The 12,154-nt window shown below is 39.7% G+C and overlaps 1 non-coding gene across 1 annotated transcript; it reads left to right on the forward strand.

Annotated features, from left to right (window-relative positions):
* Positions 1-10,186: 10,186 nt before the first annotated feature.
* LOC145564593 (small nucleolar RNA R71) lies at positions 10,187-10,294 on the forward strand. Its single transcript, XR_014094863.1, has one exon. It is a non-coding gene; the product is annotated as a small nucleolar RNA R71 (small nucleolar RNA).
* The last annotated feature ends 1,860 nt before the right edge of the window (positions 10,295-12,154 follow it).

A 12,154-nucleotide genomic window follows, 5' to 3' on the forward strand; every position in this document is an offset into this window, starting at 1 on the left:
AAAAAATAAAAAAATAAATAAAAAAAAAGAATTAGTCTAGAGAGCAAGAAATACAGGTTGCCTCCCGCAAAGCGCTGGTTTATCTAGGTCCCGCACGACCCTCTTACCATAGTGAAACTCAGAGTGAATCGGAACCGCTTAGGTGAAGTAATTCAACTGCACCAATTGTAGCCCCCTCATGATATAGCATGAGTCTTTGGCCATTAACCTTAAACTCGTAACCATGTTTATTGAAAACCTCCACAGAACCGAATTTATTAGCCTTTTTTACGATAAAAGGACCCGACCATCTTGACCTTAACTTTCCTAGGAGAAGTTTAAGTCGTGAGTTGAATAGTAACACTTTATCACCCTCCTTGAATTCTCTCGGAAGGATCATCTTGTCGTGCCACTTCTTCGTCTTCTCTTTGTAGACTCGAGCACTATCATAGGTCGTCAATATAAACTCATCGAGTTGATTAAGTTGAAGTAACCTCTTTTCTCCCGCTAGTTTGGCATCTAGATTAAGCTCCTTAATAGCCCAATATGCCTTATATTCCAATTCGACCGGGAGATGACATGCTTTTCCGTACACGAGTCTATACGGAGTAGTACCTATAGGGGTCTTGAATGCAGTTCTGTAAGCCCAAAGGGTGTCGTCCAACTTGTCGCTCCAATCTTTCCTTGACTTTTCCACCACTTCTCTAGAATGTCCTTGATCTCACGGTTAGAAACCTCAACTTGGCCACTAGTTTGGGGGTGGTAGGCTAAACCTGTCCTATGGTAGACACCATACTTTTTCAGGAGGGTGTCTAACTTCCGTTCATGAAAGTGAGATCCTCCGTCACTTATTATAGCTCTGGGTATGCCAAATCTTGGAAAGATGGTCTTCTTGAAAAGTCTGTGGACGACCTTGGCGTCATTGGTAGGAGTGGCGATGGCCTCAACCCACTTGGATACATAGTCGACGGCGACAAGAATATAACGGTTTCCTTTTGAAGAGGGGAAAGGTCCCATGTAGTTAACACCCCAAACGTCAGAAATTTCAACTTCTAAAATTCCTGTTTGGGCATCTTATGCCTCCGCGAGATGTTTCCAGTCCTCTGGCAAGAGTCACAATCCTGCACAAAAATGTTAGCATCCTTAAACATCGTAGGCCAATAAACACCTGACTCATTAATCTTGGCCACCGTTTTAGTGGGGCCATGATGTCCTCCATATGGTGAGGTGTGGCAACTAGTAAGCACACCGTGGACTTCCCATTCGGGAACACACCTGCGAAATAATCCATCTGCACACTCACGAAACAAAAAAGAATCATCCCAAAAAAAATGTTTAACATCAGAAAGGAATTTCTTTTTTTGTTCGTAGGACAAGTCAAGAGGTAGAGTACCACCCACTAAATAAATAGCAAAATCCGCATACCATGGGTGTTGCTCTACAACTACATAAAGGTTGTCATCAGGGAAAGAATCATCTATAGGTAGAGAATTCTTACCCTCATCATACCTGATACGTGACAAGTGGTCTGCCACTACGTTCTCTGCTCCCTTTTTATCTTTTATTTCTATGTTGAAATCTTGGAGCAAAAAAACCCATCACAGTAGCCTTGGCTTTGATTCCGCCTTAGCTATCAAGTACTTCAATATTGCATGGTCAGTAAAAACAATGACTTTAGAACCAACAAGGTATGATCTAAATTTTTCTAAAGCATAAATAAAAGCAAGAAACTCCTTTTCCGTAGTGGCATAGTTGACTTGGGCTTCATCCAAAGTTTTGCTTGCATAATAAATAGCATGAAAAACCTTGTTCTTTCTCTGTCCGAGCACGGCTCCTAGCGCAAAGTCACTTGAATCACACATGATCTCAAAAGGATGGTTCCAATCGGGAGCACATATGATGGGTGCCGATATCAAAGCCTGCTTAATCCTGTTGAAAGCCTCAAGACACTCGTCAGTAAAAATAAAAGGAGCATTCTTGAGCAAAAGCTGCGTCAGTGGTTTAGCAATTTTAGAAAAATATTTGATAAAGCGGCGATAAAACCCCGCATGACCCAAGAAACTTCTAACTCCCTTAACATTAACTGGGGGAGGTAATAGCTCAACCATTGATATCTTAGCTTTGTCTACTTGTATGCCCTTATCAGATACAATGTGACCTAGGACTACTCCCTCTGTCACCATGAAGTGACATTTTTCCCAATTAAGAACTAAATTGCACTCTTCACATCTTTTCAAGATTTTGGCGAGATTAATTAAGCATGAATCAAATGAAGAACCATATACGCCAAAATCATCCATAAAGACCTCCATAATAGACTCTATGAAATCAGAAAAAATGCTCATCATACAACGTTAAAAGGTAGAGGGCGCATTACATAAACCAAAGGTCATTCTACGATATGCAAAAGTGCCATAAGGGCATGTAAAAGTAGTCTTTTCCTGATCTTCAGGGTGAATCGGAATTTAGAAAAATCCCGAATACCCACCCAAATAGCAAAATAATTTATGATTGGCTAACCTCTCAAGCATTTGATCTATATAGGGAAGAGGGAAGTGGTCCTTTTTAGTGGCGATATTTAATCTACGATAATCAATGCACATACGCCACCCTGTTACAGTTCTAGTGGGAATTAATTCATTTTTTTCATTGGTTATCACAGTCATCCCACCCTTTTTTGGCACTACCTGCACAGGACTTACCCATTTGGAGTCAGAAATAGGATAGATAATACCTGCATCAAGTAATTTCATAACCTCCTTCTTGACTACTTCCTGCATGTTGGGTTTTAATCTTCGTTGGGGTTGAATGCAGGGCTTATAGTTGTCTTCTAGATGTATCCTGTGCGAACAAAAGTCAGGGCTAATACCCTTGAGATCCTCAATACTGTACCCAATAGCTTTCTTATGGGTTTTGAGAACCCCTAGAAGTTGGGAAGTTTGTAAGTCAGTAAGTGCAGTACTGATGATCACGGGGTATAGTTCCTGTTCATCAAGAAAAATATATTTTAAATGAGAAGGAGAGGTTTTAGCTTAGGTTTCTTGACCTCCGCAGGTTTTGATTCCTGAACTAAATTTACTACCTTCATTGTTTCCTTGGGGCTTAACTCTTTTAAGGAAAGAGCCTTTTCAATATCTTGTACCTCATTACCCCAAACGCTTGCATTGTCTCTAGATAAATTCCCGTAGAGGACTTCCTCTAGGGGATCCCTCGCAAGAACCTGTGGCAAGCTATCATCACAAATATCATCCATTATATCAATTACATCAATATAACAACAATTTTCCTCCAGCGTAGGCCCTTTCAAAACCTTCCCTAAATTAAAAGTAACATTGTCATCACCCACAGAAAGAGTTAGTTTACCATTTTTAACATCAATAATTGCTTCTGCAGTATGGAGAAAAGGCCTACCTAATATAATGGGTATTTGTGTATCCTCTGCCATGTCTAACACAACAAAATCAACAGGAATAAAAAATTTACCAACTCTGATAGGGACGTCCTCTAAAATACCTAAAGGGTATTTTACCGAACGATCTGCCATTGGCAAAGTTATATTAGTAACTTTTAATTCTCCCATATTAAGTTTAGCACAGACAGACGATGGCATGACACTGACACTAGCACCCAAATCACACAAAGATTTATCAATAAAAACATTCCCTATATGACAAGGGATTGAAAAACTACCGGGATCCTTTAATTTAGGAGGGGATTTGTGTTGCAATAAAGCGCTACACTCCTCTGTGAAAGCTACAGTTTCTACTTCATTAAAGGCCCTTCTCCTAGTTAGATTGTCTTTCATAAATTTAGCATAAGAAGGAACTTGGGTGATTAAATTAGTAAAAGGAACTGTTACCTGCAGGTTTTTCACAACCTCTAAAAACTTACCGAATTGTTTATCAAACTTACTCTTCAATCGTCTATTAGGGAATGGAAGTTTGATAACCGGTCTCTGCACATCTCCTCCCTTATCCTGCGATTTACCCTGCATAGAAACATTAGTAGAGTTAGTATCTAATTGTAGCCCTGCAGGGCTAGCAGGATTAGCGTTTGGTATAAAAGAATCTAGATCAGGAACTGGTCTATCTTCCTTTGGCCTAGGAGGTCCATCATAATGTGATCCACTCCTTAGAGTGATTGCATTGGCATGATTTGTAGGATGGATAGGTTGTGATGGTAGAGCTCCCTGATGACGGGATTGTAGGGTAGATGAAAGTTGTGCAATTTGATTGTCCATGATTTTATTATGGACTAGGATAGAATCAATTTGCGCATCCGTACTCTCTATATCCTTTTGCATATTGGCAAGCGTTGCTCTAATTTCTATCATGGCAGGGTCGGAAGATGATGAGGGTGATGCTTGGTTTTTCTGGCCGGAATTAGGATGATAATATTTTTGCTGTGGTGGGGTTTTCTGTTGTGGTTGTTGTGGGGGTGGAGGGTTTTGTACATTGGTGCTCCAGTATGAAAGATATGGATGGTTCTTATAACCGGCATTGTAGGAATTGTAATATGGGTTATTCTGCCTATAGGTTTGAAAGGCATTAACTTGTTCCATAGAGCTCCTACAATCTTGCTCCCAATGACCTACAATTCCACAATTTTCACAAAAAGCTTCATTGTTAGCAACAGTAGAAACATTAGCTAAAGAGTTAGGAGCAACCAGTAAGATTATCTAATTTTTGACAAATAGACGTTAATTGAGCTTGCAAAAAGGATACGGAATCGACATTATGTTTTCCTTTATTTGCAAACCCTCTCGGATTCCCATATTGGGAATTGTGTATTTCCATGTCTTCGATAACCTGTCCTGCATCATCAACATTTAAATTCATGAACCTCCCACTAGCTGCATAATCTAGCACTGATCTAAAAGAATTTCCAAGTCCATTATAGAATGCTTTGATCAATTGCCATTGTGCTAGATTGTGGTGGGGGCACTCTCTCTGTAGATCCTTGAACCTCTCCCAAGCCTCATATAGCGTTTCGTCAGCCTCTTGAGCGAAGTTCTGAATAGCACTCCTTAGCACCGATGTTCTCTCTGCAGGATAGTATTTATTATAGAAATTCAAAGCAAGAGTTTCTTAGTCAGTAATACCAAGTGCAATTCTATTCAAACCATTAAACCATAATTTAGCCTTGCCACATAAAGAAAAAGGAAAAAGAATCTACCTGATTTGGTCTTGCGTGACCCCGGCTTGTCTAATGTTGTTACAATATTGGCAGAAATCTGCGATGTGAAGATTAGGATCTTCACCCTTAACTCCATTGAATTGCTTCCTCTCTATCATAGTGATAAATTGGGGCTTGATTTCGAATTGAACTCCATCTAGTGCCGGAGTAGGAGTAAGGTGCAGGAAATCTGTGAGCTTTGGCTGCGAGTAGTCACTGAGTTTCTTCTGGGCCATCATCTCTGATTCTGAATCTGAAGGAATATCTGTGTCACTAGAACCAGAGGGAGGGTCTCTTCGACTGTTGTCCTCCTCAGAACCCGCCAGAATTTGTCTATAGATTTTCCTTTGCCTATGAAAAGAGCGCTCGATCTCAGGATCGAATGGGATGTAACCTGATCTGGAACACCTGGGCATAAACAAGGAACTAAAAGACAAAAATGAGAATTGCCTCAAAGAACTAACGTTCTCTGAGACAAAAGGGGATAATCTAGACTACAAAAAAAAAAAAAAACAATCAGAAAATAAAAATAAAACCATTTCCCTGGCAATGGCGCCAAATTTTGACAGGGTAAAGTCGCATCCCCTAATCAAAAGTAATTACCTAAGTCCTCTAACTAAAGTAGATAGGGGAGTAGGGTCGAACTGCACAGGGAAACAAGTCTTTTTACTCCTAATTAATAATTATAATCTAAATTATCTAAGTAACCAATATTATTGTGAATAAATTCTATACTACGGAGAATAAAGTCGGAAGAAATAAAGTAGGGGAAAAATCAAATATTAAAAGACCTAGGGCATAGGTTCACTAATAAACAATATTGCAGGGCAAATCATAATAAGCAATCATCAAGAATTGATTAATCAGATTATAAAGGGCTTTCGCTACGTATTATAATTTCAGAGTTAATTTACCGGTATTAAATCTCATATGTCGAATCTCGACTTAACCATTTATAAATTAGTCCGCCTATTGAAACTAAGCCTAAACATTAATTCTCATCTGTTGAATCTCGAATTAATATTATTAAACTCATACAATTAAATCTGGCCAAACCTAATTGCATAGCATTAAATCAATCAATGGGAAATTAACCAAGCATTGATAATTAACCATCACAAAATTACCCCTTCATATCATTTATTAGATTACCATAAACCCTAGAAATAAAACTACTCAAGCATCATAATAACTAAACTAATCAAATAAATAAAGCAAATCATAATCAAAGAAGTAAGTAAAATAGCTAAAATTAAAAGAGAAGACATTGTTACCAAAAGAAATCTGGATTAATGGAAGTAATTAAGAACAAAAGTTGAGAGAGAATTTTAAGAGAGAGAAAAATCCTAAGTAGAGAGAGAAAGTCTAAAGAAGAAGGTAATCCAAAATTACGTACATAATTCGTCCTTAAACATTCCTCAAAAAAAAATTAAAACTAATCTAATCAGCTCTGAGAAAAACACGCGCCCGATCGGGCGAAGGGCCGGCCGATCTTGCCCTCCTTTTTTGCTTTGCCCGCTGCTAGTGTGCCGCGCCCGATCGAGCTTATGCTCACCTGATCGGGCGCGCCTCTTCCTTGAGGATCCTTATGCGCACAGCCGCCCGATCGGGCGTATGCTTGCCCGATCGGGCCCGGTCTTCTTGTTCGAGGCTTGGATTTCAATTGGGCTAAATTCCTCGGCCCAATCTAAGTTTCCTCATCGGGTCTTGATTTAACGATCCAATAGCCTCGGTATCTCATACCGAGCCCTTAATCATCGGCTCTCACCGATCCTGGGCTTCAAAAGCGGCTGTGTCCTTCTAGCTTCCGTAGTTGATCTATATAACCCGGGAAAATGCTCCAAAAGTGCAATTTCCTGTAAAATACAATTAAAACTACAAAAACACTAGAAAACACAAATTAGTAATAAAAGTGTCTCGAAAGAGCCAAAAACACTACTAATTATGACCAAGGGACGGGGGTAAATTACTATATAAAATGGGCATATCACAAGGAAAGCCTCATTCAAGTAAAAAACAACCTCTTTTTTGAGTAATTCGGTCAAGGATTTGGCGATTGAAGAAAAATCTTTGATAAACCTCCGGTAAAAACCGGCATGCCCAAGAAAAGCTCGTACCCCCGTGATGGAAGTAGGAGGGGGCAACTTTTCAATCACCGAAACCTTGGCCGGATCTACTTCAATGCCATTTTTTGAAACCTTATGGCCGAGGACAATGCCCTCCTCAACCAAAAATTGCACTTTTCCCAACTTAAAACCAAACTCGTCTCTTGACACATTTTCAAAACTTTTTCAAGGTTAAAAAGACAAGTGTCAAAAGACGAGCCACCAACACTAAAATCATCCATGAAAACCTCAATTTGTTTTTAAGGCATCTCAGAGAAAATGGAAGTCATGCATCTTTGAAAAGTAGAGGTAGCATTGCATAATCCGAATGGCATTCTTCGGTATGCAAATGTCCCATATGGACATGTGAAAGTAGTTTTCTCTTGATCACTTGGATGGATAGGGATTTGGAAAAATCCATAATACCCATCCCAGAAACAAAAGAAAGCATGGTTAGAAATCCTTTCAAGCATTTGGTCCATGAAAGGGAGAGGAAAATGATCTTTCTTGGTGTTTTTGTTCAATCTCCTATAATCAATGCACATTCTCCACCCGATCACCGTCCTGGTGGAGATTTCCTCTCCCTTTTCATCCTTGATTATGGTAACCCCACCCTTCTTTGGAACTACATGAACCGGGCTAACCCATTTGCTATCGGAGATAGCATAGATGATGCCCGCCTCACGTAGTTTCAAAATTTCTTTCTTCACAACCTCTTGAAGGTAGGGGTTCAACCTTCTTTGAGGTTCAATGGAGGTGGAATGATCATCTTCAAGATGAATACGATGCATGCATAAAGAAGGGCTAATACCTTTAATATCATCAATTCTATACCCTATCACATCCCTATATTTCCTTAAAACATCAAGAAATTTTTCCAAATTAAGACCATCTAGGGTAGCATTGACAATAATAGGGTATTTTCCCTCCTTATCAAGAAAAGCATATTTCAAAGAAGGGGGAAGGGGCTTGAGTTCTACCTTGGGAGGAGGCTTAGAACTCTCCTCCAATTTCTCCTCCTTGGACTCAAGCTCGGTCTCAACTTGTTGTTCAACTTCCTCCTTTGAGGATTCCTCCATTGCCATGACAAATTCTTTAGCCTCTTGAGAGTGGAACTCTTCTTTGCATGTAAGGGCTTCTATCATTGGGTCTTGAGGCCTCATCACGACCCTCATCAAGCGATTTAGCTCTTCATTCCTGACATCAACTCTATAGCATTTTTCAACCATGGGGGTCTTGAGCAACTTAGAAAATTCAAAGACAATCTTTTCATCGGCCACTTCACAAGTGATGGTGTTGTTCTTGCAATTGATGACCGCCCCCAAAGTTTTAAGAGCTTCACGTCCCAAAATTAAAGGAGTGTTAACATCCTCCTCCATATCCATCACTACAAAGTCACAAGGCACGTAGATGTGTCCCACTTGAATTGGAACATCCTCAAGCTCTCCACAAGGTAATTTCACCGATCAATCGGCCAATTGAATTGTCTTCCTTGTAGGGATCATCTCAATATTGAGTTTTTGAGAAATGGATAGAGGGATTAAACTAACACTTGCTCCAAGATCGGCTAAGGCGCCCCTAGCTTCCATGTTCACAATTTTCACCGGCAAAGTGAAACTTCCCTGGTCTTTTTCCTTCTTGGGTATCTTATGTTGGACAAGAGCACTCACTTGATGTGGAAGGGTGATAAGCTCATCATTGAGCTTCCTCTTGTTGGTGAGAATATCCTTGAGGAACTTGGAGTAAGATGGCATTTGAGTCACAACTTCAAGAAAAGGGAGGTTGATATGCAAATTCTTCATGACACTAAGAAATTTTGTGAGCTTGTCATTCAACTACCTCTCCGCAAGCCGATCGGGAAAAGGAACCGGTCCATCAAGATTTCTATCCTCACTAGGAATTGAAGTTGTCTTCTCATTGTCGGGCTTCTTCTTCTCCGAACCTCCTTCTATCTCATCACCTTTTTCTTTCTCACTTCCCTTGTTTTCATTCACACTCTCCTCTCCTTCCTTCTTTTCCTCACTATCCCCTTCATTTGGTCCTTCATAGGAAGTTCCTGACCTCAATGTGATCACCTTGCATGTATCGGGTTTTGGATTGTGAGATGGGTTAGGTTGTGGTTGTCCGGGTAGAGTGGATGGTGAATTAAAAGGAGTTCTCTCGGCCAATTGAGCTAGTTGTGAATCAACCATCTTGTTGTGAGCTCTTATCTCTTGCATTTGTTGCCCAAAAGATTGCATTTGCGCATGCATGGCTTTAAGGAGTTGAGTTTGAGTTAGCTCCGCTTGAGGTGCTTGTTCTTGATAGTTTCTTTGAGGTGCTTGGGTTTGATTGTTGTATTGGTTGTTCCTTGGATAGCTTCCTCTTGGGTTTTGGGGTTGAGATGGAGGTTGATTTTGATATTGAGGGTTGGAGTTATAGGAAGGTTGAGCTTGTTGGTTCCATTGTTGAGGTTGAGGTACAAACCCGGGTGGTGGTTGTCTCCAAGCTACTCCACCGTCGCTTCCTCTAAATCCTTCTTGCCTTGTGTTGTATGCCGCTACATGTTCGGGGCTTAAACCTCCACAATAGGATGTATCATGGTTCGTTCCTCCACAATTTTGACAAGAGAAAGAGTTAACTTGAGAAGAGCTTGCTCCACCACTTGAACTTGCATTCACACTCGTGTTCAACTTGGAAAGACCTTTTGTTAGTTGATCAATTAGATGTTGTAATTGATCAACTTTCTCCAATTCATAAATACCACCTCTCTTTGGAGCGTTTCTTCTTCGGCCCCCCCAAGAGTAATTCTTTGCTACCTCTTCTATTGTGGCTTTAACTTGATTTTGAGGGATCTTGATTAATTGACCACCCGCCCCCGCATTCAAATTGGCTCTTGACATGGGCTCCAATCCGTCGTAGAAAAACCGCATGAGCAACCCTTGATTGTACTCATGGTGGGGACATGCTTGCACCAACTCTTTGAATCTCTCCCATGCTTCACCAAGACTTTCATCGGCCTCTTGCTCAAATGATGCAATTTTCCTTCTCATTTCGGCGGTCTTCTCTTCGGAGATAAAGCGCCTCAAGAACGCCTTTACAACCTCCCTCCATGTTGTGAGACTGTTAGGCTTTACTTGCTTTAGCCATTTCTTTGCTCGTCCGGTGAGAGATTGCCTAAAAAGGTGCATACGAATGTAGTCTTGACTCACTTCATTGGTTTGCATCATTGCGCACAATTCAAGGAACCGGTCCAAATGTTCAATAGGGTCCTCACTTACACTTCCGGAAAATTGCTCCGATTGGACCATTCGAGTATATTGTGAATGGATTGAGAAGTTGGTTTCCGTGACGGGTAGCAAAATCCTTCCCGTGAGCTCATAATCCTCCAGATTTCAGAACTCACGAAACAAGACATCATTCTATTGTCCCGCCATTGATTCGCATGGTGAACTTGAAGAGTAAGTATTACTCTCACTATCAACTATATCACCAAAACCTCTTCCCTCGTCTTGATAAAGCCTACAGACTTGTCTCAAGGTTCGGTTGATTTCGTGGTCAATTTAATGTGAGGGTGTTCTTTGAGACCTCCTAAGCATTCACCAAAGCTAAGAAAACAATTAGCAATGACAAGGATGATAAATAAAAAAAAACAAAAAGAAAAGAAAGCAAAATGACTCTAACAAAAGAAATAATATTCGCTAAACAAGCCGCTTTCCCGGCAACGGCGCCAAAATTTGGTCGCGGATAGATAGGTCGTTATGCTACCTCCCTAACCAAATTAATCATTTATAATACCTAAACCTACACTAAACTAGTTAGTGGCAAGTAAAGTGTCGAACCACTAGGGAAGCACGCTAATTAAACATCAAATATCACTAATGCAAGAGTAAAAAGGGGATTGTTTTTGTTGGTTTTGTTGAGTATAACACTTAAACTACAAGTAAGCAAGAAGATGATGATTAAAATCAATAGAAAATGACGCTAGGGATACGGGGGTGTCCAATATGATTAGAAAGAGGAGAATAATGGTGATTATCATGAAACATATGCCAAAGAACACAAGGTTCTACCTAAACAATTCATTCTCATGCAATAGTCTAGGCAAATCAATGAAAGAGGTCTACACTAATAAGGATCATTCTCATGCATCCTATTAGTTACAATCAAATCAAGAGAATAAAGAAGCACAATCCATAAAAACTCCACTTTAATAACTCATTCTCATGCAATCATTAAAATAGAGGTGATCCTAATCTAGTTCAAATCACTTTCATGCATTTAAACTAGAAAACATCAAATAGAGTGCAACAATAATCCCAAGCTAATAAAAATCATGTCTTTCATCAATATATGGCATAAGTTCAATCCAACCATCATCATTCATCCAATATCAAATCATATCTTCCACCCCCTTCCCCTAGCTAAAAGTTTAGCCTAGAGAAGGGAGATTAAACATAATATCAAAACTAGAAATAAACACAAGAAACTCAAAATAAAACATGATTGAAATATATGAAATCAACAATAACTAGATAAACTAATAAGATTGACAAAAATAAGTAACAATAAAACAAATAAATAATATTAAAGGAAAGGAGAAGAGATTACTAAAGAAGAGATTAATGAAAGATTAAAACTTAGATCCTTGCTTGATTGAAGAAAGATTAAAACTTGAGCAAAGTTGAATACAATAAAGGAAGCTTGAATAACAATCTATTTTTCTCTCTCTAGATTAGGCAAATGTTCTTAGGAATTCGTGCTAAGTTAATCAAAAAAATTACATCAAAACGTTCTAAGATGGAACTTATATAGTTTGTACAAAGCCAGATGAAAAAAGGAGAGGTCCGACCGAACAATGGGAAGGTTCGGCCGGACTACAGGGTAGGTTCGTCCGAACCATGGGTAGGTTCGGT

The sequence above is a fragment of the Chenopodium album genome, chromosome 1, assembly GCF_948465745.1.
Source record: "Chenopodium album chromosome 1, dcCheAlbu1.1, whole genome shotgun sequence".
Classification (NCBI taxonomy): domain Eukaryota; kingdom Viridiplantae; phylum Streptophyta; class Magnoliopsida; order Caryophyllales; family Amaranthaceae; genus Chenopodium; species Chenopodium album.